The sequence below is a fragment of the Paralichthys olivaceus genome, chromosome 7 (assembly GCF_024713975.1).
Source record: "Paralichthys olivaceus isolate ysfri-2021 chromosome 7, ASM2471397v2, whole genome shotgun sequence".
Lineage (NCBI taxonomy): Eukaryota > Metazoa > Chordata > Actinopteri > Pleuronectiformes > Paralichthyidae > Paralichthys > Paralichthys olivaceus.
In genome coordinates this window covers 5,608,695-5,633,144 of record NC_091099.1, presented here as the reverse complement: position 1 = coordinate 5,633,144, position 24,450 = coordinate 5,608,695, and the positions used below count along the sequence as shown (strand labels likewise).

Below are 24,450 nucleotides of genomic sequence, written 5' to 3'. Positions count from 1 at the left end.
GCTCTGCTGTGAGAGGCACAGAGGGAGGAAAAGGCTGGCAGAGAGCAGCCACTTTAAATCCAAACACACTGGAGTATGCACGCCACACACAGACACACACAGACGGACACATCTGTGGGTTGTGCACATGCAAATACATGCACGCAGCGCACACACAAAGGGATCCGGGTTTTTTTTTTTACTCTGTTCCCGCTTCAGAGTTGTGAGATTCAAACAGTGCATGCCAGTAGTATAAATGCAAAAAGAGAGCCATTGTTGAAATGGCCAAGTTCAGTGTTCAACTCAGCTCAGTTCCTGAGGCGGGGTTCACTTAAAAGTTTAAACCAGCAAAACATGGAGACTGAAGTCTTTCAGAGACACAAAAAGTGCACAAGTCAAATGCTGTAGTTTATTTCTGACCCCAAACTCAAGAGTTTGCTCTAAAGTGAAAAAGTATCTTGATAAACTCCTCTGAACGACTCAACCCTGCAAGAAAAATCAAGATAAATTAGCACTTCTTCTTCATTGTGTTTATTTTCGTTTTAACCATCAAAATTAATCTTTTGCTGCTACACCCCTCTAACCTGCGCGGCCACATTTACCCACATATCACATCGAACGCTGCATCACATATCTCTCTCTGCTCCATCCAGGGGACGAGCAGTCCATCATTATCAGGTCACTGATGCTCAGCTCATTAGTGGTAATTAATGGTGGCTAAGTCCCAGGCTGCCCAGGGCACTGTGGAGTCCAAACCTAACCCAGGCCGGCCCCCCTGTCCCATCCCAGCTGCGGCAGGCACAAGTTGTCTTTCTGCTTGGTTGACTGTGGCACTTCACTTAATGCATGTGGGCGGAGGAGCCAAAGCTGGAAGGTGGCCAACCTCAGAGAGTTGAGATTTCTTTAAAATAACCTTTAAAACAGTCCAATGAGAAAGATCGTCTGACTCTGAGTCAAGGCCATTTTAACAAAAGCAATCTTATGGTTTGAAAATTGAAGCTGTTCTTGTGACATTCTGTGAAGTTCGTCCATGTGTGTTCAAATCTCAACGGTATCAATACTGGTGGGTGGCTATGGCTGAGGAGGTAGAGAGGGTCGTCCACAAACCAGATGGTTGGCTGTTCAATCCCAGTTTTGCCCATTCTGTGTGAATGAAGCATGCATGCATGAAGTGCATCAGTCCATGATCTCAAATGGGCGTTGTGTTTTTCCAAAGGTTCTGTTTACCTCATTTCTCTACTCGGGGCCAACTTCAACACAGACAGTTTCAGGAAAGATTAGCAGAAAGATGCCAATGACATTATTCAATGCACGACTAGCTGACTGCTATTGCACAAAAACGAAGACGTCATGAATTGCACTGAGTGGGCAAATGAAATATGAATTCATGGACTTATACTTGTGCCAGAGTCCTGAGTCTTGTTCAGCAAAATGAGAACAGAAAGACCCACAGGCCGGTCAAACTTTAATATCATGCTGTCCACACTTGTGGTAAAAGTCTCCATGCTAGTGTTGATGGGATTTTTACTTAACCTACCATCCACTCTTCTCATCGCTGCTTTTCTTGCAAGAAATGAGCTCCGTAATTGAGCTTCTCTGTTTGCGTTACTTAGAGCCCTAAAGTCATTAAGCGCAGTCTCTTCTGTTTTCACAATAGACATTCATGTGAATTATATAATGCTGACTGCCGTGGGTATTACAGCTAAGGTCTTGATGGAGGGTATGAGTATGAATAGAAGACCTGAGGCTTGAGCTCAAATCTGCCTTCTGAAGTTTTCCAAAACACTCAGCCCCAATCAGACCCAACATCAGGGTTAAACCCCCGCTCGGCCAATAGAAACTTATTTTCTTTTAATTCACTCCAACAATGTTCAGGCTGTACTCACAAGTGACTCTCTTGTGTATGTTTGGTATTACCGCGTGTGTGCACAGTGACAGTTAAGCGTGCCATGGCGATAAAGCGCCCCAGAGCATGTGAGCTGCCTCCACAAGCACGGATGTGTTTTTCAGCCTTACTTAGCCCACGTGTCTTCACACAAGGTCGCTAATCGTCCTTTGACTCCTTTCATGTACAATGATTTCAAAGTGCGGTAGTCGTCCATACGAATCACTTCATGCCATGTCACATTACCTGCCTTTATGTTATCCAGGCAGGGCTGTACGATGCTGTCCTTGCCCCTGCCACGTCAAAGTGAAGGATGAATGACAGTGACACAGACTTTAAATATGTCAGGGGGCCGGAGGTGCTGTCAGGATCAGGAAACATTGGTGGTTTAGCCCCGGAAATCTTTCACCCAATAATAAAGAGTAAAATGGAATCGAAGACGAAATGAATATAAGACGTGAAAAACAAGCACACAAGCTCTTCCAAAGGGTTGTGGTCGGGTGTGTAGGATTTCACCAGATGAAATTAAAATAATTGTTTGTTTGTCAGCAGAATTACACAAAAACTACAGAATGCATTTCTGTTAAACTTAGTGGAAGGCTTGGACAAGGGCCACAAAACAACCCATTCAATTTGGTGGGGATCCAGGAATGTTTTCTTTATCACTAGTACCTCTCTCTGATGTTTCACCTCTCCTGCTCTTTCCAACCAAAATCAAACAGAATCTCTCATTTCTGATGTGATGATTCGATCATAAACATCAAATTTACTCGAGACAAAGATTTAACCAGTTATGTGAACACACCAGCCGATATCAGCTTCAACAAAAGCGTACTGTTAATTCACTGTTCCATCACATATGGTGCTAAATAGTCATCAGTGTTCATTATTCCATCACTCTGTTGCTATTTACTATGTCACTCACTGCAGTGTCACAGTGGATTATTTGCTCTGATAACATAGATCTCCCATAACATCATCTCATCCTTCATCCCTTCCTCTTTGTGTTCCTATAGCTCTCTCTCTCTCTCTCTCTCTCTATTGTATTGTAATATTGATGCTCTACCTCTTTCTGTCACATACTGGTTTGCCTTGGAATCAGACTCATCATCTCATCAATCAATATGTATGTAAGGAGCAGCTGAGGCGCAGGATATAGAGCGGGTCGTCCACTTACCAGGCACGACGGGGACATGCCGAAAGTGTCCTTGGGCAAGGCGCTGAAATTAAAACATGACCGATGTGTGATAGGAAAGAGCTGCATATAGAGGCATTTATGAATAGGTTAATGTGATTTGTAGTGTAAAGTGTTTTCAGTGGTGTTAAAATGAAAACGCACTAGATTAATACAAATTACCATATGTAGAGGAGTGTCTCTGTGATAGATGGTGTGCTTTGTAGTGCTAACGCTAACCTCACCAACCTGAGCTTGTTCTCACGTCCTGACTCATCTGCTGCTGCAGCAACTGCATAAAACTCTTCATCCACCTCCTCCAGCGTCTCCTGCGCCTTGATGATTCCATCAAGGCAATACGTTAGATAATAATAGTTGTTATAGACACTTGTTTTGGGCCCTGTCCTCATCTGTACGATTCTTGTTTGAGGAATAACACACCAGCTCTCCTTCTGCCCATTACACCCAATAACAATCTTGGCTTTAGCAGCTACACTACCACCATCATTAAGTGACTTCAAACCAGAATAAGTTCAAAAGTCCTAATATTGTGGTCCACGTAGACGTAGTCAATGTCTTTAAATGTCACATACTGTAGGAAGGTGAAAGAAAAAAGGTAAAGGCAGGGATTTGTTGGATATGGAGGCAAACCAAGAGACTATAGCTGTCAGCCATGATATGCCACCCTCAACACTAACCCCGAAATCACAGTGGAAAGGTAAAGTAGATGAGGACTTTGCCTGTTCTTACTGTTTCCCAGAACGCCTACAGACCAAACGGTGAGCAGCTACAACTGAGAGGAAAAGGCTGAAATTAATTTGTTAGCTCACAGAAAGAAAGATATTACTTTTTCATGAAGGTGGAGAGAGGCGAGTGAGTTTTTGGGGATGGTAGGTGGCCGGGGGGAAATGGGATTGTGTTTGTTGTGAGTGCTGCCAGACTCGGTGTTGTGGTCAGAAAGCGCAGAAGGTTGTGTATACCGAGGAGCTTGCGGTGTGATGGGAGGATGCGGCAGATGAGGTATATGAAAGGGAAATGCTTAGTGAGCAGCAGAGGTGAAGCAGCGGGGCTTGACTGAAAGCTGAATACAGTCTGATGCAGTCGACTTTAACAGTAGAAGTCAGTGACTGAGTGGGAGGCAGCATCGGGACACTTTGAGCAGAGAAACAGCCACAAGAGAAATTTCTCTTGAGAGACATTGTAAGAGGCACTGGAGCATGATTGCTTACATACTATTTTTTTAAATATATAGTGCAAGATATTTTTAGGATTGCTTGCTTTCTAAATGGAGCACATTGGATGCAAACCACAACAGCTTTGCGGGTGATTGGGCCAAACCTGAATGGTACATCCCAACATTTTGGGACATACACTTATTCACTTCCTTGCAGAGAGTTAGATGAAGATTGGTAATCTTAAGCATCTTGATCAGGCAATAACATTCCAGGAAGTTTGGCACCCTGAGAAGAAAACAGTCGAGCACAAGACCCACCACAAAACCATGGTATGTGCTTTCTACACTATGTCGTTTGGTCCAGTTAAGATGATAACTAACTTTAGAGGTGACGGAATGCAGATTTTCTTATAGCTTTACAAAACCAGGTCAACTATTACCAAGCTCGACATAGACTGACGATAAATGTGGTATCAATTAGAACTGAAGCACGTCTGTTTGGAATGGACTGTTCTCTCTGCCTGTGGTGATGCTGGTTGCAGCTTTCTTTCACACACTGTAAAAGTGACCTGCACTGATTGAGCAAGTAAATAGCAGCTGGACTCAGTTTGCAGAACCCTGCCACTGCACCACAGAGTGCTGTTAACCTGTTTATTCAAAGTTTAGTGAGGTTCAGCTCTCAACACACAAGTGTGAAGCTGATAAGATGAACTATATTCTCAAGATATGCAAGCCAGAGATAAACAACGACCAACGTAAAGCTTTAAAAGTCTGTGCTGAGAAAGAATTCAAAATAAAAGTGTTTCCCTTTAAGGTCAACAGCTTATGATGATTATTTTCACTGTCAGACTGAAAACGGAATAATTTCCATTTCGCTTTCAAAGCTGCAGTTGAAATCAGAGTCAGTTTTGTGTAACAGGTAATATGTTAAGTAGGAACTTAGTACTTGTACATTCCTAGAAATATGCTCCATTATTGTCTTTATAGAGTTATGATGTGGAATCCATATTTGTAATAGGAGGAGTCCACTGGTAACAGATGCTCTCTGCTGACGGGTTAACAGAGTTATGATTAGAGCCTGACAGCCTCTCGTAGATTCATTCTTTATTCTTTGACATTTAAATCCCACATTTTGTTAAATCCCAGCAATGATGAATGGCACAAGCACAAGGACAGCTAAATCAAGCTTTTTTTTTGTTGGGTGCAAACATATCAGCTAAGAATAGTATTGTGCACTCATCCAAAACGAGAAGCTCCTTGGTGCTGAAATAAAGAGCTATTGTTTTCCAGAATTAAGTCATTGATTGATCCTTTCTTTCCTGTCTTGCAGTTCCCTGCACCCAATAGGAAAAGACTGATTTTGCTGCCATTTAGCAATGACAAACACACTAACACCATAACAAAGACGACAAATTGAAACCAATTGATTTTACGGCATCGCAGTGTCATCTCAGACAAGAAGGAGCAGCAGGATTAAGGTTGAGTGATTGGACATACATCGCTGGTGGAAACTATTGTTACCTTAAATTATTTGCCTTAACATCGTGTAGAAGAGCATGTTAATATATTGACTCTACAAAAACAGCAGTCTCAGTGTTTCCCCAAAAACTTACTTGACAAACTCAGGGCAGAGAGGAAAGAAAATATGCTCAACTTCGTTCAAATTATAAATAATACACGTCTGATTTAAATAATTCCACACTTGCTCATCAATTTTTTATGCCAAAGCTAAAACTTAAAATTTGTAAAATGCGTTTTCATGCTCATTAAAAGGCAAAATGTTCACACTGCACTCCCCGGGTGTGTGTGTTTGTCTTGTCCAGCAGGAATCATAATGTCTCTCTCTTACCACACGCTTATATCTTACATGATGGATGTGATGTCATTCAGGGTAAATGCTTTTTTTGGTGTTCCACAAATGTTTTATTAATGCTTTTCATTTAATAAAACAAGGAGATAAAAACAAGGCAAGTTCCTGAAACTGTGCTAATTCGGTTTTAATTAAGTTTAATTAAAGATAGATTTCTGGTGAAATGAGGATGAAAAAACACCCACAGAGGAAAACGGTGAATACAATTAAAAATACAGCTGCAGTGGGGATATATGAGGGCGTGTGGGTAATAGCTCTCTGACTGTTGTCCACTTCAAATGATCAATAAAGTTAATTTAAATGAAGTGAGGTGGCACTGCTGTTTTTCATTTGTACCACAAATTAATGAGAGTTCAGAGCGTCTGTGTCTCATCTTTAAAACAATTCTTTAATGGCCTGTATATATAGCACGAGTGTCATGAATGAACCGGCAGTCGGAGGTGTAATTGCAGGCAAATGGTTTATCGACGAGGAATGATGAGGAGCTTCAGAGGACGTTCAGAGTGTGTAAATGGAAAAAGAATTGAGTGGACTCATGTCAGTAAAGCAGCTTGTGCCACACCGGTGCCACTCGGCCCCTGCAGGGATTTTACACTCGCCAGAGAGATTTTATTTGCCAATGAACAAGTGGCAAGCCTTTCATTTCCTCCCTGTGGGTATGGTGTTGGTGATCCTTTTATTCACTCTGGCTGAAAGCAGAGTCATCATTGCACTGCTAAGACTGCACGGGGAAAGGAAGGGATTTTGTTTGCTTTATCTGGCACATACAAGGCAGCATGCACCTTGGGCAGCAAATAACACACAGGCTACATTCTGTGTTTGCTGCTGAAGAAGCATTCAAGCTTCCCATCGCATATGACAACCCCCTGAATGACAGGTAATCAATCTGAGTGCATCCACGCCCCCACGAGGGGTTTTGTGCGTGGAGGTGTGTGAACGAGCGCTGACAAAAAGGGAAAAGATCTGTGGGTGTTTTTCTCTGCTGTTGCCTCAGTGAAACTACAGTTGTCAATAATTCACTCTGACTGGATGAAAGTGACTCTATGATTCCAACATGCATTAAGACATCCAGTGCTGCTTTTGATATTTTGCAATATATCGTATAAACTGGGGCATTCACATATATAAAGTCTGAGAGATTCCTATACCCTCATATCCTCTGTGGTTGGGCGAGTCCGACACAAAGTCTTGGCAGGGTCAGGGGGTTTACCTCACATGCATGAAATGTTAGGGACTGTGGTAAAGTAATTTGAGGGGGAGGGGTGGTCAAAGGGAGAGTATGTATTTTGTTTCTAAGCAAATATTCGGAGACCAGATTAATACCTTTATTATTGTAATTCTCGCTATATGCTCGTCCATGCGGCTCAGCATCATGTGATTGATTTTAAGGGACAGTCCTCCGACAACATATCTCACAGAAAGAGAGACTGAGTTTATTTTCCAGAATAAACAATGCAGAGAAGATGTGCATTTCTGTTTTATGTTAAAAAAAACATATTACAAGCTCTATATATTTGTTGTATTTGTGTTTTCCTTTTATTCGTAATCATTCTTAAAAATGACATTTGACCTGACATGAGGGTTTGTTAACGACATTTGAGGAATCTCAAACAATATTTTCTAATATATATATATATATATATGTAAACTGGCCAATATATCCTGAATTGGCGCCAATACCTTGGTCGGGCTACTCGTAACTATCAGGCTTTATCATCATCTGCTCTGAATCATACACATGTATGTTCATTTTGGTTAAGTAGAGTCTGGGGATGAGGAGAAACTACTGCGGCATGTAAGTAACACAAAGCAGCTGTTCGTACTCATTTGAAAATAGAGAGTGGTTAGAATATTCATCGTTTTGTTAAGCCTGCCTAAAAGTAATTTTTTGGGGGGGAGAGGGGCAAAGATCCAAAAAGCTGTAAAATGCTAGGCAGGGTCTTTTCATAAATTAATAAAAAAATTCAACCCCCCTCTCCACCCCAATAATTTTCATACAGTCCCTAAATTATTTTTGGATTAAAACATCAATCAAATGACAATCTACCAGCCTGAGTGAACGGAGACGCAACGTGCTGCATGTTAATGTCCAGCACTCATAAATTCAAGTCAGAATACTTATAATAATTCCTTCTGTCATACTTCTTTCATATAAGCACATCGTCCTCTCTGCTCGCTCTTATATACATTTGTCTGCCTAGCTATGAGAAGCCTCGATTATCAAACGACAGATGTACTGTGTGAAAAAAAGACAGTCAGGAGAGATGGGTTGAGTGCAGGAGGAGCCGGGTGCGAAAATCAAGAGAGAAAATCGATAAGAACCAGGGAGACAGTGATGGACAGTCAATAGACTTGAGTAGATTTGGAGACGACGCGGCCAGAAACTGACAGTCGCTTCCCCTGTCGTCAAATATTACGCAGAAACGACCTGTCCGGACGTGACTGTCACTCAGCTGCAAAAAGCCTTCTGCTGTCTCTCGTCGTGACCTTGTGACATGAGCCCCAGATGCAGAAGAGACAAAAATACAATCTGAAGGTTGGAGCACAGTCACTGATGCCCGTTGGTGGAAAATGTGATAGTGTGTCTGTCTTTGGGCGCAGCGAGCAGGACAGAGCAGCCCGCGGGACCGTGTGAAACACAATCGTTCGCCGTCAGCTCCAGGTCAGCAACTTCTGCAGAACCAAAATAGGCCTTTGTTGTCCACCCCTGTAATCAGTGTTTAAAAGAGCCGCCACATTTCAGTTCATTTGTCTTTTGTCGCCCATTTAACTTTGCTTATGTTTAGCACCCAGCAGCTATAAGCAGGCTAAAGTAAGGACAGGGGAACAAAGGAAGTCTTGGATGTTGTTTTACAGAAACAACCACAGCTGAGCACACATCCAGAGGGCGTCGATACCAGGATGACATCAGTAGCTGGAGGCCGTCCTCGCCACTGGCCGGCAGCCATTCAGCTAAGAGCTCAAAGACAAAGAGCTCCTCCCACTCTCATGTTGCCTGGAGGAACCGCTCTTCCTCAACCAGAGGGCTGACGGGCCGCTGGCTCACCCATCCAGAACATTGCACTGATTGACCAGAAACGTCCATAGACATAACAGTCGCACATGAAACTGACAGGGGAAAGGGAGCGAGGGCAGCAGAGTAAATTGTTGGATTGACTTAACACAAGTGGGAAGCAATAAAGCTTCCCACCACACAAACTAATGACTACAGCATGCGGACTGCAGGGTGGAGAGGGTGCAGTCCCTCCTTCTCTTTTTACTTCTTCCTCCTTCTCCCTCCAAAGACCTTGAGAAAAAAAATCTCCACTCCAAAACAGAGGACAAAGCTGTCATTTCATGTAAGTAACGGTGAACGCTATAAGTCATCCAGTTTGCACTATTCTGAAATCAATTCCAACCTTTGCAGAAGTCTCAATGTTAATGTCCCTGTTGTGCCAAAGACAACAGAATTCTGCAAATGCAGATTTAACAGCGAGGGCTAATGAGCAGGGGTGACCTCTCTGTGACCTTACACGTTTCATCCGTAATATTAATTGAGTGGTTTGTCTGAACTCTCCCGGCCAGGCAGGGAGAATGATACCTGACACCGGTTATTACACCTGCCGGGCTGCGTTTCCTATATGGAGACAAGCAAAGATAAAAACAGAACTAATAGCAGCGTCAGAGCAGAGGGGACGCAGTGAACGACCAGAGGGAAGAATGAACCAGTTCAAAGGGTGACATGCTCATTCTCTTTGAAGGCGTGTACAGTTTCTGACCTGCAGGTGTCCGAGGCCGTTAAGAAAGAAAACTTGTGCAATTAATCAAACATAAAAGGGACAGTGTCCTGCAGGCGTCGGATGTATTAGGCAGGATGATTCAGCAGGTGTAGAAGGCAGATTTTTACCCCTTGTTTAAAACGTCTCTCATCATTATTGCATAATCAGTTAAAATAAGCAGTGAAGGACGTCTCGCTTCTTCTTTTTCATGTGGAATGACTGTACATTAGATATTTCTGTGGAGTTTTCCAACAGTTTTGGCATGAATAAAAGATTTGATGGGAAATACCCAAAAACTAAATATAAATGTGCTTTCTCCCAATTATATATACATGTATAATCATGACAACTGACCAGATACATGTACCATTGTTTCTCAGATTTGTAATATAAATATTTTGTGCGGAAATTACTACACGCTACTTTAAAGCATCCAATCAGAAACAAGTACTCTCTGTGCTGACTACCACTACCTGTCCTGTGACAATATATATTCAATATCCAGTTAATTCCATTTTAATACAAACAAGTACAATTCAAAGCATTGTCATAAAATGTGTAACTTTATCCAGTTGTTTGAAATATTTATTTTTTATTTGTACAAAATTTGACAAATTGAAGAATCTCTTCAAAAAACTTTTTTTTTGTTGCAAATTAACAAACAGTTCAATGCAGGAATTTCAATGAAATTGAAATATTTGCTATTGAAAGTACAAGACGACTTTTTTTAAACATTGGTTTAATTAAACATGAGATATAATACGTTATGTTGTGAGTTTTGGGAGTGCTGGTTTTAAAAAAGCTGGTCTTTCCACCTGTTCCCAGTCTTTATGCCTATACCTACGATTATCAGATTCTGGCTGCAAAAGAAGCACATTTCTGTAGCTGAACGTCCAGCAGAAATACTGTGTTTAAATACTGGAATAATTTTATTTCTGTGACACTGCAAGAAATTTGACCTTCTCTCCTCGTTCTCTGTTCCCATTTTATATCTGTAATATAACAGAGTTACCTCTACAGGGAGTCAAACCAAAAACAAAAACAAGTGTACAATAAAAGGAAAAGCAATAAAACTGTCCTCCTATAAATACTACCTGTGTGAAGGTTATCTGGCAATTTTACCTACTCTGTCCACGAGGTATTGACTCGGCTCTATATGCCAGTTTTTGAGTCTTTAGATTATTTTGTCTGTCATACTGGATTACATGATATTGTACAGCGTTGGTGTTGTTGGCCGTGTGCAGCTCCAGCAGGAGGAGGCACACGGCCTGCGTGCTGTCATCACTGTGCAGATCCCTGCACAGCTAAACACTCACAGGATGATCCATCATTGATCGCACACACACTGATCAAACACCGCCGTGTAGCCACTTGGATTGCAGCATGTTGGACTCCATTGATCGCAGATTGATATCTTTTTTTATGTATTCAGAAGTCTCCTGGCCGCCCTCCAGCTGTGTCAGTGGTTAAAGGAGATGTCAGTTCACAATTGAAGAGGCACCGAGAGCCATTAGCCATCTGGCTGTTGTGCAGCGGCATCAGCGAGCATAGATCTTCCAGTACTGTAGAGGCATGTGTCTCCCATAAGTCCCCTCTTTTTCATCTCCACCTCCTCCCACAACAATGGATTCCCAAGCAAACAAACTGTGTTTTTTTTCTCCCACTGATTCTGCTTTTATCCCTGATGCTTCAATCTAAATGACTCCCTCATGGGACACAAATAAAGAGCTAGAGGGAGACTGTCTGTGTGAGTGACAATTTATAGTTTGAAATAACAGCAAAGAGCACTTATCTTATTTTGCATGAGAAAAAAGTAATGCACCCTTTTCTGTGTATTCTTTCTCCAGTGTTGTTTGGAGCTGGCTGAGTTCAGTCAAAAGCTGGATCAGACCGAGGATGTAGTCAAAGGAAATGCGGCGGAGACTTTAATGAGTGCACACAGGGTGAGGGATCAGAGCCGCGGCGTGACATATTAATCTCCTTCCCCCTCGGGAACCTGACACAACCAGGAACATAACAGGTAAGAGAGGAAATTCAGCTTGCAGCTGTCAGCACAGGGGTTTAGTGCCCGATCGCTGATTACAGATCTCTCTTGTTTTCTGTTTACCACACAAACACAGTTTAATCCCTCACATGAAACATAAATGTATGTTATTCTCTTAATTGTTATTGTAGCAGTTAGCATTTGGTCTGTAGCCTTGTCCTCAACTGTTTTGGGAAATGTGAGTATTTCCTTCTTTTTCAAGAGGTGGGGGAGATAATTATACGGCCCTCAGGACAGGGCGGCACGGTGGGGCAGTGGTCATGACAGCAAAAAGGTTCTGGGGTTAAACCTCCAGGCTGACCAATGCATTTCTGTGGATGTTCTCCCCATGCCTGTGTGGGCACTCCGGCATCTTCCCACAGTCACAAGACATTCAGCTAAGGTTAATCTGAGACTCTTGGCAGTTGGTGTGAATGGTTGTTGTGTGTTGGCCCTGTGATGCACTGGCGACCTGTTTTGGTCCAACCCTTTTCAGTCTGAACCAAAATAACAATTGTGACCAAGGTATGAAGCAATGGACCAAAATGTGGTCATATCTAAAGCTGTGGTCTCAGTCTGCGTCAAACTGAACAATGCTGTGATTCGCTTTCAGTGTGTAAACATTTTTTTGGGATAGTTCAGAATTCCAAAACTATTGCAGTAGACAGCATTACACCATAGAAGAAGACAAAGATGTGGAAGTGGCTTTCAGGATTGCTTTAATCTTTACTTCTGACAATATAATGTGCAATGAGGAAGACGTTCATTTGGAATATTCAGACTAATGTTGAGTTCTGCGATGCAAGTAGTAATACCATAATGATATTACCATGGTAACCCAATATATACAATAATAACCGGTTCATTCAGTTTCTCAATTCAAACAGAAAGACTACTTCCCACAGGCCTACGTCAGACACACACCCATCTACAAACCAGTCAGTTATAGTGAGACCCGGCCACATGGGTGATGACGACAGGATGCATGTGTGTTTGTATGATCATGTTGGAGGATGTGGAGTATGACATGCTCAGCTCTACTGTGAGACACTTCAATAATCCACTAAAATTAAAGAAATATTTCAGCTCTTTTCTCAGACTAGATTCAACCGCCATCAGCAAACTAGATGTTGTCATCGCACAGCGAGCTCGGGGACGTCTTGCTTGTGGATCAGGGAATGTTGTTCTCATAACAGACCTTTCTTCATGTGGCTCTCTGCCATCTTTCCTTCATTACACCATGAGCCCAAACCACCCCCCCCAAAAAAACCATTGTGACCACAACCCAACCATGTGGTACTCCTCCGTCTCATCCAAATAGGTCCGCTGAGGCACTGAGTGGTGTGATGTCATGGGGCAATCTTCATTAGCAGAGCTCACCGTGAACATGTGAACATCCATGCAAGTTTAGACAGACATGAGCAATTAACGATTACAAATGAACGCTGTCCCCTGCAGCCCACAGCGATACTGTGAAGGAGCAGCTGAGTGAGTGTGTGTTGCTCTGTTTGTAAGGACAGAAATGACTAATTAAGAGGAGCTGGTTTGATAAAACCAGACGGGATAATCTCATGTGACACACCCGTGTAAAAAAAACTGCCTTCCTCTTGAACTGCATGATATCACTGCTGTGGTTTGGGCCCCGAGAGATGAGCTGGTATTCTCTGTTAAACACCCGTCAGAACCATCCACAACAAAATCGAAAGCACATTCGATGAGTGTGTAAATCCAGACACAGCTCTCAAAGCACAGCTAACATGTGCAGTGAGCAGAATACAAACTAACCCGACAGAACACAACCATGTGTTTAGAGGTGACTGAGTGTTTTATTGTTAGTCCCCATTTTTATGATATCGAATTAAAAGCTGATGTTTTTTGTATTACATATTGATTTAGGAAGATTTTCACCACTGAACTCCAACTATCTTTGTGTACAACGTACAGTAGGAGTTACACCACACTCACACGACTCACTTCATCACTCCAGCTCCACACACAGTGTTACGTGAAGGAATCTCAACGAAGCCGAGCCTAAATCCCACATTATGTAGTTTCCATGTGCAGAGAAATAAAGTGGGTTGGGTTTTCAAAGTAAAGCGTCTCTTAATGGTTCTTTAATGATGCTTCAGTTCCACTGAAGCGCTGCCAGTGGTGAATCCAAGAGCAAATAAAGAGCTTCATAAATCCAATACATACGTAAACTGTATCCTGAGTCATTTCTCCATGAGACGAGATTTATGCTTATGATGTAAGAATATTATGAATCCATATAACTTTAATGTGTACAAGCAATGGTACAACCTCCGAGGGAATAAAAGTTTTGACTTAAACGGGTGGTATTACACACACACACACACACACACACACACACAGACACACACACAACCACACGTCTCCACTTCCCACCACTGTACAAAAATGAAGCCAAAATATCCCAAATACGGACGCTCTCATTTTTCATTTTCTGCGCAGTAGCAACCGTGGTATCGAGATCACCAAATACACTTGCACGACCAATCATAAGTCAGTCTCAGCTGTAAATCACAATGTTTCATCCAGTTGTTGTAGCATCAAATAATTTTAAAGCCTAATTTTTCAATGCGATAACAACAACTAATAATAATCATGAACTATTTATGTGACGTGTACTTTGACTTTTTAGTTTGTCTCATGTTCCATCCACTAACACGGAGGAGGTGGGTTATGAAGGCTGAGATATGGAAATGTTTTTTCCCTCTTCGCAAAGTAATTTTACTTATAAACAATATTCTAATCATGCTGCTTTTCTTTACAAAAAAACATCAGCTGCTCATTATAATGAAAACTTTAACCAAATAATGACTAAGTATTTAAAATAATGAAAAAACTTTCTGAGAATAATGGGTTGTATCTCAAAATAATTGGGTTTTTTTTTCCATCACTGTGGTGAAAATGGTTTTCCGCTACACAACAATGCAACTGCTTATATCATGAAGCTGATCACATCCCAGACACTTGAGCTGCTTTTCAAACGTCAATGTTTCTGGGTTAAAGAAATCCTGAGAATGTCACTTTGTCAGCTGAAGGAAACTAAATGATTTATCTGCCCCGGGTCCCTGGGCAGATCAAAATCATCCCTGCCATGTTCTCATTTTTCTCCCGCTGGCAATAAGGCCTTGAGAGGCATGCCTCGTGTGATAAGTCTGACATGATTTATTAGTCTGCATCACCAAAGAGGGGACATCTCAGATCTGTGCACAAATATTTCACATATGGTTCCCCAACTTCGATTATACATAAAATTACCCTTCCTGTCTCCACGCATCTGCTCTTAACCTTGACAACATCCGCCCTAAATAAGAATCTGCGTACATGCAATTCTGTTATCCCTGGAATCAGAAATCCAATATGCCTCGTGGTGAAAACAGTTTGGAGGAGACAGGTCAGCTCTCATCCTGCCACAATGAATATGTAAATGACTGATATCTATTTTGAATCTAGAGTCGTAATCCTTGTGCGTGGAGAAAATCAAATTGGGTGGCATCTTCAAACACGGTGACATGAGAGCGGCGCTGGGGATGTGTTTCTTAAAGGCAGCATGATGTGCTATCACCCTATCACACATACTGTATATCAGTCATGGTGAGGCAGGGATCCACCGGAACCAGTGTGGCAAACATGACAGACATAGAAAAGGCTTTTCACCTTCCATTAAAGGATATAGATGACATGTGTTTAAATATCTAAAATCTGAATTATTAAACACACAGAGTCTTTGTCTTCAGTTTAAGTTTCCAGAGCTGACATGAGGAATGCAGTCAGCCTCTTATCAGACTCAATCTGACCTCATCAGTTCATCCATTAAATCTGAAATCAGTCTGAAAATCAATGCTCGCTTTATATTGTCAGCTCTGCACTTTGGAAGATGGCTCTTCAAAGAGCAAAGAAGACGAGGAGCAGGGAGCGCTGCCTCTGATGCTCGGGATAAAATGTTGAATCTTTGTCTGTGTGGATTTAGTCATTTCCTGAGGCTCCCTGGGTTACTCAACACCCTCAGCTCCACTCAGACACAGCGGCTGAAATACACACTCTGAAGTCCATGTGATAATCCTTTTGCCCCCACAGGGGGTAACACTTGGGTCAACATCCCTCATGTGTCCAGAGGAGCCTTCTACTTGTTTCTATCATTGTTATTAAACAGCCAGAGGTAGTGGGAGGGGGCAAAGGGCAGAGTCTCTCTCTTAAGGCGCCTCCAACCCTTTTTTAAAAAGATGAATCTGCCTTAATAAACATCAGTGAACAGAGAGCTGAGCTCAGGGGTCAGGGGGCATCATCAGTCAGGAGAAAAGCAGCACGACAACTATGGAGCTTAAAGAAAAGTGGGATAAGTTCGGGAAGGGCAATGCATGTCTGTGTAGTGACTAACAATGTGCATGGGATTAGCAGTATGAACTGTGCTCCCCAGGAGAGGCTTTTGACAGGAAGAATGTAGCATAGCTACATAACATGTTATTTCACAAGTGAAGTTAACAACAGGAAGGTCCCTTGTTTAATGACATTCTGCCACGGTATCATCCGATATCTGGGTCATGATCTGATTTTAAGGTTTTCCATAGTTCTGACAACTTTAACAAGAAATTACAAAGTTTTCATCAGTCATGGGTCACTTTCAGATCAGACCCATGATGTCTGGAAGGTGCAGCTGCAGGTTCCTGATAATCTAAACAGATTCTGCATGTGAACAGAATCTGTTTAGATTACAGGAACTCAGATGATCATGTGAGGATTCAGTTCTGGATGGTGTCAGGAGAATAACACAGCTGTTCAGTGTCCAGGTGCAAATACAAGGTTGCATTGCTTTTAATGCTGCTGCTGCAAAGGATTGTGGGGCGGCATTTCTCCTCTCCTTTCATTAAGGATGGTCTGATGTTTCCTATGCTAAAGGAGATAAGATAGAAAGCATTGAAGCTCCTTTCCTTATCCTTCAGAGAATTAGGACAGCTCTTATTATGGCGGCCACTGAAATATTTCCGGGTCATTTCACTCAGTTTGGAAGGTTTCGACAAAATGTACAATTGAAACGCACCCGCAGTCTTGACCCAGATATCTGCCATCTACACCTGTCTCCCCAAAATATCATCAGACCACAGACGATGGGTCAGAGATCTGTTAACTGGTAACCACTAAAGCTACTCGTGGTGTGGGATGCAACTAAGTCAGCAGGGGTGGAGTGAAAAACAGGGAGAATCCACAACATCTCAATTGAGTTTGAAGGTCAAAATCAATGGATAATATCAATAAAAAAAATTTAGAATCAATATTGTTACAACTCTAAACAAGGAGCATACAATGGAAATGTTCAAGGGCAGTACAAGTACCTCAACAGCTACAGGATTTGCTTTATTGAAGATAGTCACTCTCCCGCATTGTTAGTGACTCTAAAGGCCTCATCAACATGTGAAAATCGTATCTTTATATTGTGGTACTTACCACAACAAGAAAAAAGTCTCTTTCTGCAGCTTGGACTAAAGCTCTCCTCTTTTTACTAACCCTCCTTTTTATCAGCCCCCTTCACACACCTCACCCATCAGTGGTTCAGTGCGCTGCGGCACCACCTCCTGCCCCTTTCTGCCAGCTACTGTCATCCATCTTTTCAAGTGCGGGACCATACAGCCGCTGTGGCAGCGCTGCTTTTGGGTGCCGCTTAGCCTCATTGGTTCAAGCCACTGACAGGCAAGCAAATAGAACAAATTGGATGGATGCAGCTTCCCCTGCCAGCAGAGCCGACCCTAATAGTTCACTTTAGATCTCAGCTCGGGCCTCTCTCATCTGTCGCACACACACACACACACACACGCACAAACACAATGCGCAATCTCTTATTTTCAAGATATCCCGTCTTGTATCAGCTTCTCCTCTCTGCCTCTCTCTCACAATAACTACAATGACTGTGTGTGTGTGTGTGTGTGTGTGTGTGTGTGTGTGTGTGTGTGTGTGTGTGTGTGTGTGTGTGTGTGTGTGTGTGTGTGTGTGTGTGTGTGTGTGTTTGTGTGTGTGTGTGTCAGTGGGTCTCTGTAGGAGCGCAGCACAGGGTGAATTTTTCATTTCATTCACTGTGTAAGTTCTGCAGGTGTGCATAAGGTTACAATAGCAGAAATTGGTTTTGCAATCAGTCATCATCGCCCGGAGACCATAAATAATTTATGTCCTGGTTGAACATGCCTCAGTTTGACATTTTCAGAGGTGGGTCTTTGTGTGTACAACCCTCTGGAGCGCTGTTCCTCCACTCAGAAATGTTTGGTAAGGGAGGTTAATTATTATAATAGGTTTCTGGGACATAGGACGTAACCAGGGGTGCAACTGGTCGATGTATCTCCTCCTATCCCAGAGACTAAGGTCAGATGTTTTCCATCAGTTTCAGACACGAACCCCAAAGCATATGGCCTCTTAAATCATAGATTCCCTGCTGCAGCAGGGGGTGATAGAACTCTGGTGATAACTAGTTACATCATTAGCCTCAGGAATCTTCTACAGGTACCACTTGGCAGGACCAAGATGCATTTTTGTATTTCCTGAGAGGTAAAAGTATTGAATTCCATTGGCTGGAATAAACAGCATCTGTGCGGTGCATAGAACGCATGAGAATTCATTGCTTCATGTATTTTTTAGTGGCTCTGGAGATTATCTGGAAGTGAACATCCTCACTGCATCGTGTAATCCATCCTCCTCATGCTCGTCCTTTCTTTAACAAAACTGAGTTTCAGCCACAAGACTCTGTAGCGCTGATGTAATAACATGCCAGGTATAAACCTGACAGACAGTGTGTTATCCTCTCAGCTCCATCCTGTGAGTCAGAGAGCGCTCTAAATGTCCGTCAGTCCAAAAACCAGACAGTGACTGAGCTTAAAGAAGAGTCAGCGCACGATGACGAAGCTGAGTCATTAATACAGCAGTGGCTTTTTAATCTGTACTGCAGCAGCGGTGTTTTTTTCAGGTAAAAAACTGCTTTAAGATTTCCCAATGGAGAAAGTAATTAGATGCATCAATCCTTTCTGTAAATCTCAATGTCCGAGATATTAAATCATATTTTATAAGCCACACATTATTTGTTGATCTCCTTTAAACCCTTGACAAGTGCTCAAAAATGAGACGACAGATAACTAATCGATAGGAGAGTTTGATGATTGATGAATACAACATGCAGTTCTCTGACTTAGGGTTTTTTCACACCTACTTTGTTTGGTCCAGAGGTGGTCTAGTTCCGGATCAAAGTGAACCATGATTCAGATCATTAGCTGGGAGAAAACATTTTTGTAATAGTTTGGACTTTCCGGCCAATTTCAGGAAGTGGAGACAGCATTAAACAAGAGTAGACAAAGAAGAGGAGGCGGTTATGCTTGTAGTCTTTGGCTCTGATGAACAAAGACGTTCATTTTGCTGTTAAAAATAACAACATGATAATACAGGGGCCACAAAATGAAGAAAGTTTCTTTTGCCTGTTCAAAAAGAGAGATAACTTCTATGCGTATATGCGCTTGATTCAAAGCAAAATTCAAAAGCAAAATTGGCAAAACGCTGACATCAGACACACACTTGTCTACAGACTGGTCAATGTCAATTATAGATGCAGCCCCTGATGGTGATGATGACAGGACGTATCTATGTCATACAAAGGTCTGTCGTCCGCTCCCTTAATTGTAACGTGAGACCAAAAGTAACCAGATCATGTGTTTATAATCTAACATAGACATGAACCTTGGTCCAGACATTCAGGTGAGAAATGCCCTTCGACACATTATTGCCAGGAAATATTTACCTTTTAGGTTTAAGGTGCTATTCAAAGCTAATGTTTGTCATAACAAAAGATACAGTCAAATGTTTTAGTGTTTTTCTAAAAAATAAGTGAAGGGCAGAAGTTTGATTCTCTGCTTGCGTCTGTCTTTTCACTGAGTGGTTGCTATTCTGCAAATGAGAGTAAAGCAGGACCCAGCATGTGTTAGTAATAAAACATGTCGTGAACAAAATAGACATACACCTTCTCCTGTGGTAATCTGTACCATATGCCTTTAGTTTGGTTGGGGGTTGAGCACATACACTCGGTCGGAGTCAAGGATAAAGACGAGGTCCAACGTTCAGCTGTTGAAGTTGGAGAAAAGTCTGTTTGTCTCTGGGAACATGGAGCTAATGTAAAATTATTGATTTTATTATTGGTTCTCAGGCGGAGTTTCACTGTTTGGCACAATTCTCATCAACTGACTCTCTCATCACCCACACGTAGCCTTTCCCACTCTGGAGTACTACAGTTACACATAGCAGTTGGATCTGGAGGAGATCTGTCATGGCTGCGACATGTATGTGTGTCTGCAGCTTGGGATTGGCTCAGGCTCCTCAGCGGGGCCCTCCATGTCTGGATTGACAGAGTTATTAGAGCTTGTAGGACGGGACAAGGTTACCTCAACTCAGCGCTGACTCTTCATCAAGGCAGTGGCAGAAAACTGGAGTGAAACAGGGGGAAGAAAATGAAGAAGCAAAACAGAGAGAATGAGAAAAGAACAGAGGTGCAAATGAAAAGAGATGGACACAGACAGAGGGGAGGGAGGAGTAGACGACTTCTGTTCGTTCATATATTAAAATCATCTGGACAAATCTTTCAGGTCATGGGCTCTGATTGAAGCAGTCGCACACTGGAAAATAGAAAGAGGGGATGGTGAATATGTGCAATGACGCACACATATAGTCCGAAGGTCAGCGTGCTGAGCTCTCATGGGAGGTAATGGAATACCGGTCCAGTGGAACAGAATCAGTACTGCATCAGCAAATCCACCGCCAGCGAGAACGCTACTATAGCCCAGCATGTGCTTCTTTTAACGTTAACAAATCTAATCTGATACACTGCAGTTATTGGGGCTGATGTAATGTAAATGTAATGTAATCTTTTATCATTTAATATTAGTTTCATTAGTTAATTTGTCAACTGAGAGCATATCAAAATTTACGATGGAGTCACATTAAAGAAAAACATTCGGAGAGTTCAACAATAAAGTTGTAAAAAACTGTGGCCTTAATACTCTGTCATAGAAGTCCATTGAGGCAATTCACATATATATTGAGCATTTTATTGTCTGATTGAAGTTCTTATGATTGAAAACCTATATAGGCTATGACTGACTGTAAAGCTCTGTTCATCACGTATCTAAAATCCTTTACCTAGAGACACCTCAAAAGACCAGAATGCATTGCAGCAGCCCTAAAGATGGAGTGTGGCTCTTGTTACTGTCGCTATCACCTTCACGACTGAACCTTTCACATGCAATTGAGTGAAACAAGTTCAAACACATCTAATGGATTGTTGGGAAAGGTGCGAGAACAGTTACTGATTTACACGAAGCACTGTAGGCGGACGGAGAAAAGGTGGGTATGTTGAAGTTGATGTAAGAAGTTTCTCTGATTTTGAGGCTCAGCTCTTCATTTTGTATCAAAATCTCCGAGCAGCATGTGAAAGATTCAGTAATGACACACTGAACAGCAGCAGAGATCAGCGCAAACCAATGTATACATTCATATATTCAAGGATAATTATGTCTTCCAGTGAAAGTATATGTTTATTCCATGGGAACGCTGGCATGTCAAAAGCAGAGTGTTTATTTCTGTTACATGAACTACATCTGTTTATACAGCTGATTGCTCTGTATTCGTCATGTGCATGGGAAACACGCATAGAGTGGTTTGTTGACTGAAATCATAGAAGTCCAGCTCCCCATGATCAGCTCAGAAATCCCAGACATGTTTGCACCCCTATGGCTCAGCGTGTACTGCAGCCATGGATTAACAAAAACCTGCAGGAGAGATGAACAGTGGCTGCTCAGACAGTGCATAGGAGCACATTTCCTTCACCTTGACTAATCCTCTGTATATGTACAGGATATCCAAGGATTGTGGGATAAAATACGATTAATGTTGCTAAAAGGAACAGTTCAACATTTTGGGAAAAAGACACCTATTCCTTTCTCTTGAGTGAGGTGGGAAGAATAATAACCCTCTAATAGATCACTGTTAAATAAAGTGCTGTGATTAGCTTAGATTCACACAAAGGCTGAAAACATGGGGAAACAACTAGCGTAGCTCATTCGCAGCTAGCAAAATCTACCTACCACTGCCTCTGTAGCTCCCTAACTGTTAACCGTTATAGCTTGTTTGTTTCCTGGGGTCTCCGCTGGTTGCTTGGTAATCTCACAGTGCCAACAAATATCTAGAAAGCCACTGGACCAAGCTAAGAAATAATCAGACTCCCACATGCACTGCCCCATAACCACAAACTATTAGGTGTTAATTATTAGCTTTGAGAGGTGATGGTTGGCAGATTTCGTTAGCGTCATACATAGCCACACTTGTTGTCTCCCACTGTTTCCACATCCTCGCTACTCCAGAGTTTTCGAGCGGCTAAAACTATGAAGTTAGGAAATGCTTGACAACTCTGGCTTTCTGGAAACTGAGGTGTTTGGAAAAAATGAAGTTGACATACCCAACTGCTTGATGATTGGGTCTTTTCGGTAACAAGGTAGCTTTGGCTGATTAGTCAGCCTCCTGTCACATTATCTTCAGCTGCCAGTGTAGAACACAACCGTATAATCAATCCCAAGCGTTACTGACCCTTCTGTCTTTGCAAAGGTTGTTAAATTCTGCATTTTACAATGATACAACTGCTTACATGCGTAGGAGACAAGCTATATAGCATGCAGAATGCCGAGTCATATAAGGGGTCATGTGATCCACAATATCCGCCATGTGGATAGGGATTAAAACAGATACAGATACCAAAACGCCCCTGGAAACTTACATCTGTAAAAGTGGTGTCTGTCTTCTAATCTATCAACTATGCCTTTAACTGAATTCACTTCACATCTACAGAAAATGTAGGAAAACTGGGAGCTCTCCAAGAAGTCATCAGAGCTGTATTCAAACAGGTTTGGGTGGGTGTTCTGGGCAGATACAAGCTATTCTTCACAATCTGACTGGCTGACTGGCTCTGTGTGGCACCGGGCTGCCGGTTGGTTTTGAGAAATTATGCCCTGATATGACAGTATTATTGTCAGAGGAAGGATTACCACACACACAGGTGTATAACTGACACTGCAGGTGGTTTCCTCACAAGTAAAGAAGTTACAGTATCAGCAACATTGCTGCGGGCAGGTCCTCCAACTGTTCTTATGAAATACAAAACAGGTGAGACAAAGTCGGCCTAAGTGGAATCATGTTACAGGTGCAAATCACGATAAGATATGTGTGTTGTGTGTGTTACGTAAATATCTTGGCATTTGGTTTGCAGTTCACTAACTGTCAATCCAGAAGTGTCTCGATGTGTCCTGACATGCCATCCTCTCTATCAGACATATCATCTTTCTGATGAGGACAAGACAAAGCAGAATGACTCAGGAGATAGAAATCCAAAGGTTTGTGCTCTGATCCCCAGCTCCTCGAATGGGTTGCAAGACACTGAACCCATCAATGCTCCTGATGCTGTGTATTCATTGCTGTTTATAAAGACGGACAACAGGTCTCCACTTCTTCCCACTTTCTAGAAATGAAGCCAAAATATCAGAAAGCTGCCATGTTGCCCTGATTACATCAAGCAGAGCAAGAGTCTGCATAGAGTCTGGAGCCGCAGTAGGGAGGTCCTGTCAAAACACACACTCAATCAATCACGAGTCAGTCTTAGCTGTCAATCATGACTACTACCCAATAACCTAAAATGCCAGAAACCATCTTTGAGGAATAATTATTTTATGTGTATTTTGATGTGTATTAATTTTGATAATTTCTTGGATTATCTTGGTTTCTCTGATACTCAGTTTGCAGCAAACTAGGGAGACAAGTTCAAAGTGTGTTAACTGGTGTTTTCTTCATAATTTCCAGGCAGAGTGGATGATATTCAAACAGGATTATTTCCCTCTCTACAACAACAGGATTTCAGAGCTGCTTAAAAAAAACCTGTTGTAGATACTGATGCTTCACTTAACTAATCCACTTGCTGGTACTTGTTTGCTCAGACTCTTTTCTCCTCCTATAATAAGAAGTAGACATTGCTGGTCTGGGTCTCATCTGTCACCCACTGCTTCTTTTATGAATTTTCTTATTTTGATCCTTGCCATCTGAGCCTCTTCCTCTCCCTCTGCTTTGCTTCCAAAGTCGGCATCATGAACAATTCATTCTTAGCCACTGGATTTGGCTCCACTGTGGAGAGTCATTTTTAAACTATTCTGGTCTGGCACCGGTACAGTATATTGTCATTGTCTGCCAAAGGAAGTGCTAACACAGAATAGTGGGGATGGTACAAGTGAACTCACCACTTACTCAATGTCGGTAAAACTTACAAGAGGGAAAAATCAACTGGATGATTTAAAAGAAATTACTTCCGGGGATAAAAACACTGAAGCTTCTCCACTGACAGTAAACAGAAAGAAACAGTGAGTTTAAAGCAATAGGTGCACACTCACATTATCAGGGCTATAATGGAATACATCTAATTCTGGCATAAAAGGTCAAGCATGAACATAAGAAACATCAGTAGCTGCAGCAGCATTTTCACATCACAGACTGGTAATTTGTTT

At 42.1% G+C, this 24,450-nt stretch overlaps 1 protein-coding gene across 4 annotated transcripts in view; it reads right to left on the bottom strand.

The window, feature by feature from the left end:
* The window catches only part of btbd11b (BTB (POZ) domain containing 11b), a 70,970-nt gene that overhangs the window by 33,704 nt on the left and 12,816 nt on the right, over positions 1–24,450 (bottom strand). The gene's annotated exons all lie outside the window — the stretch shown is intronic.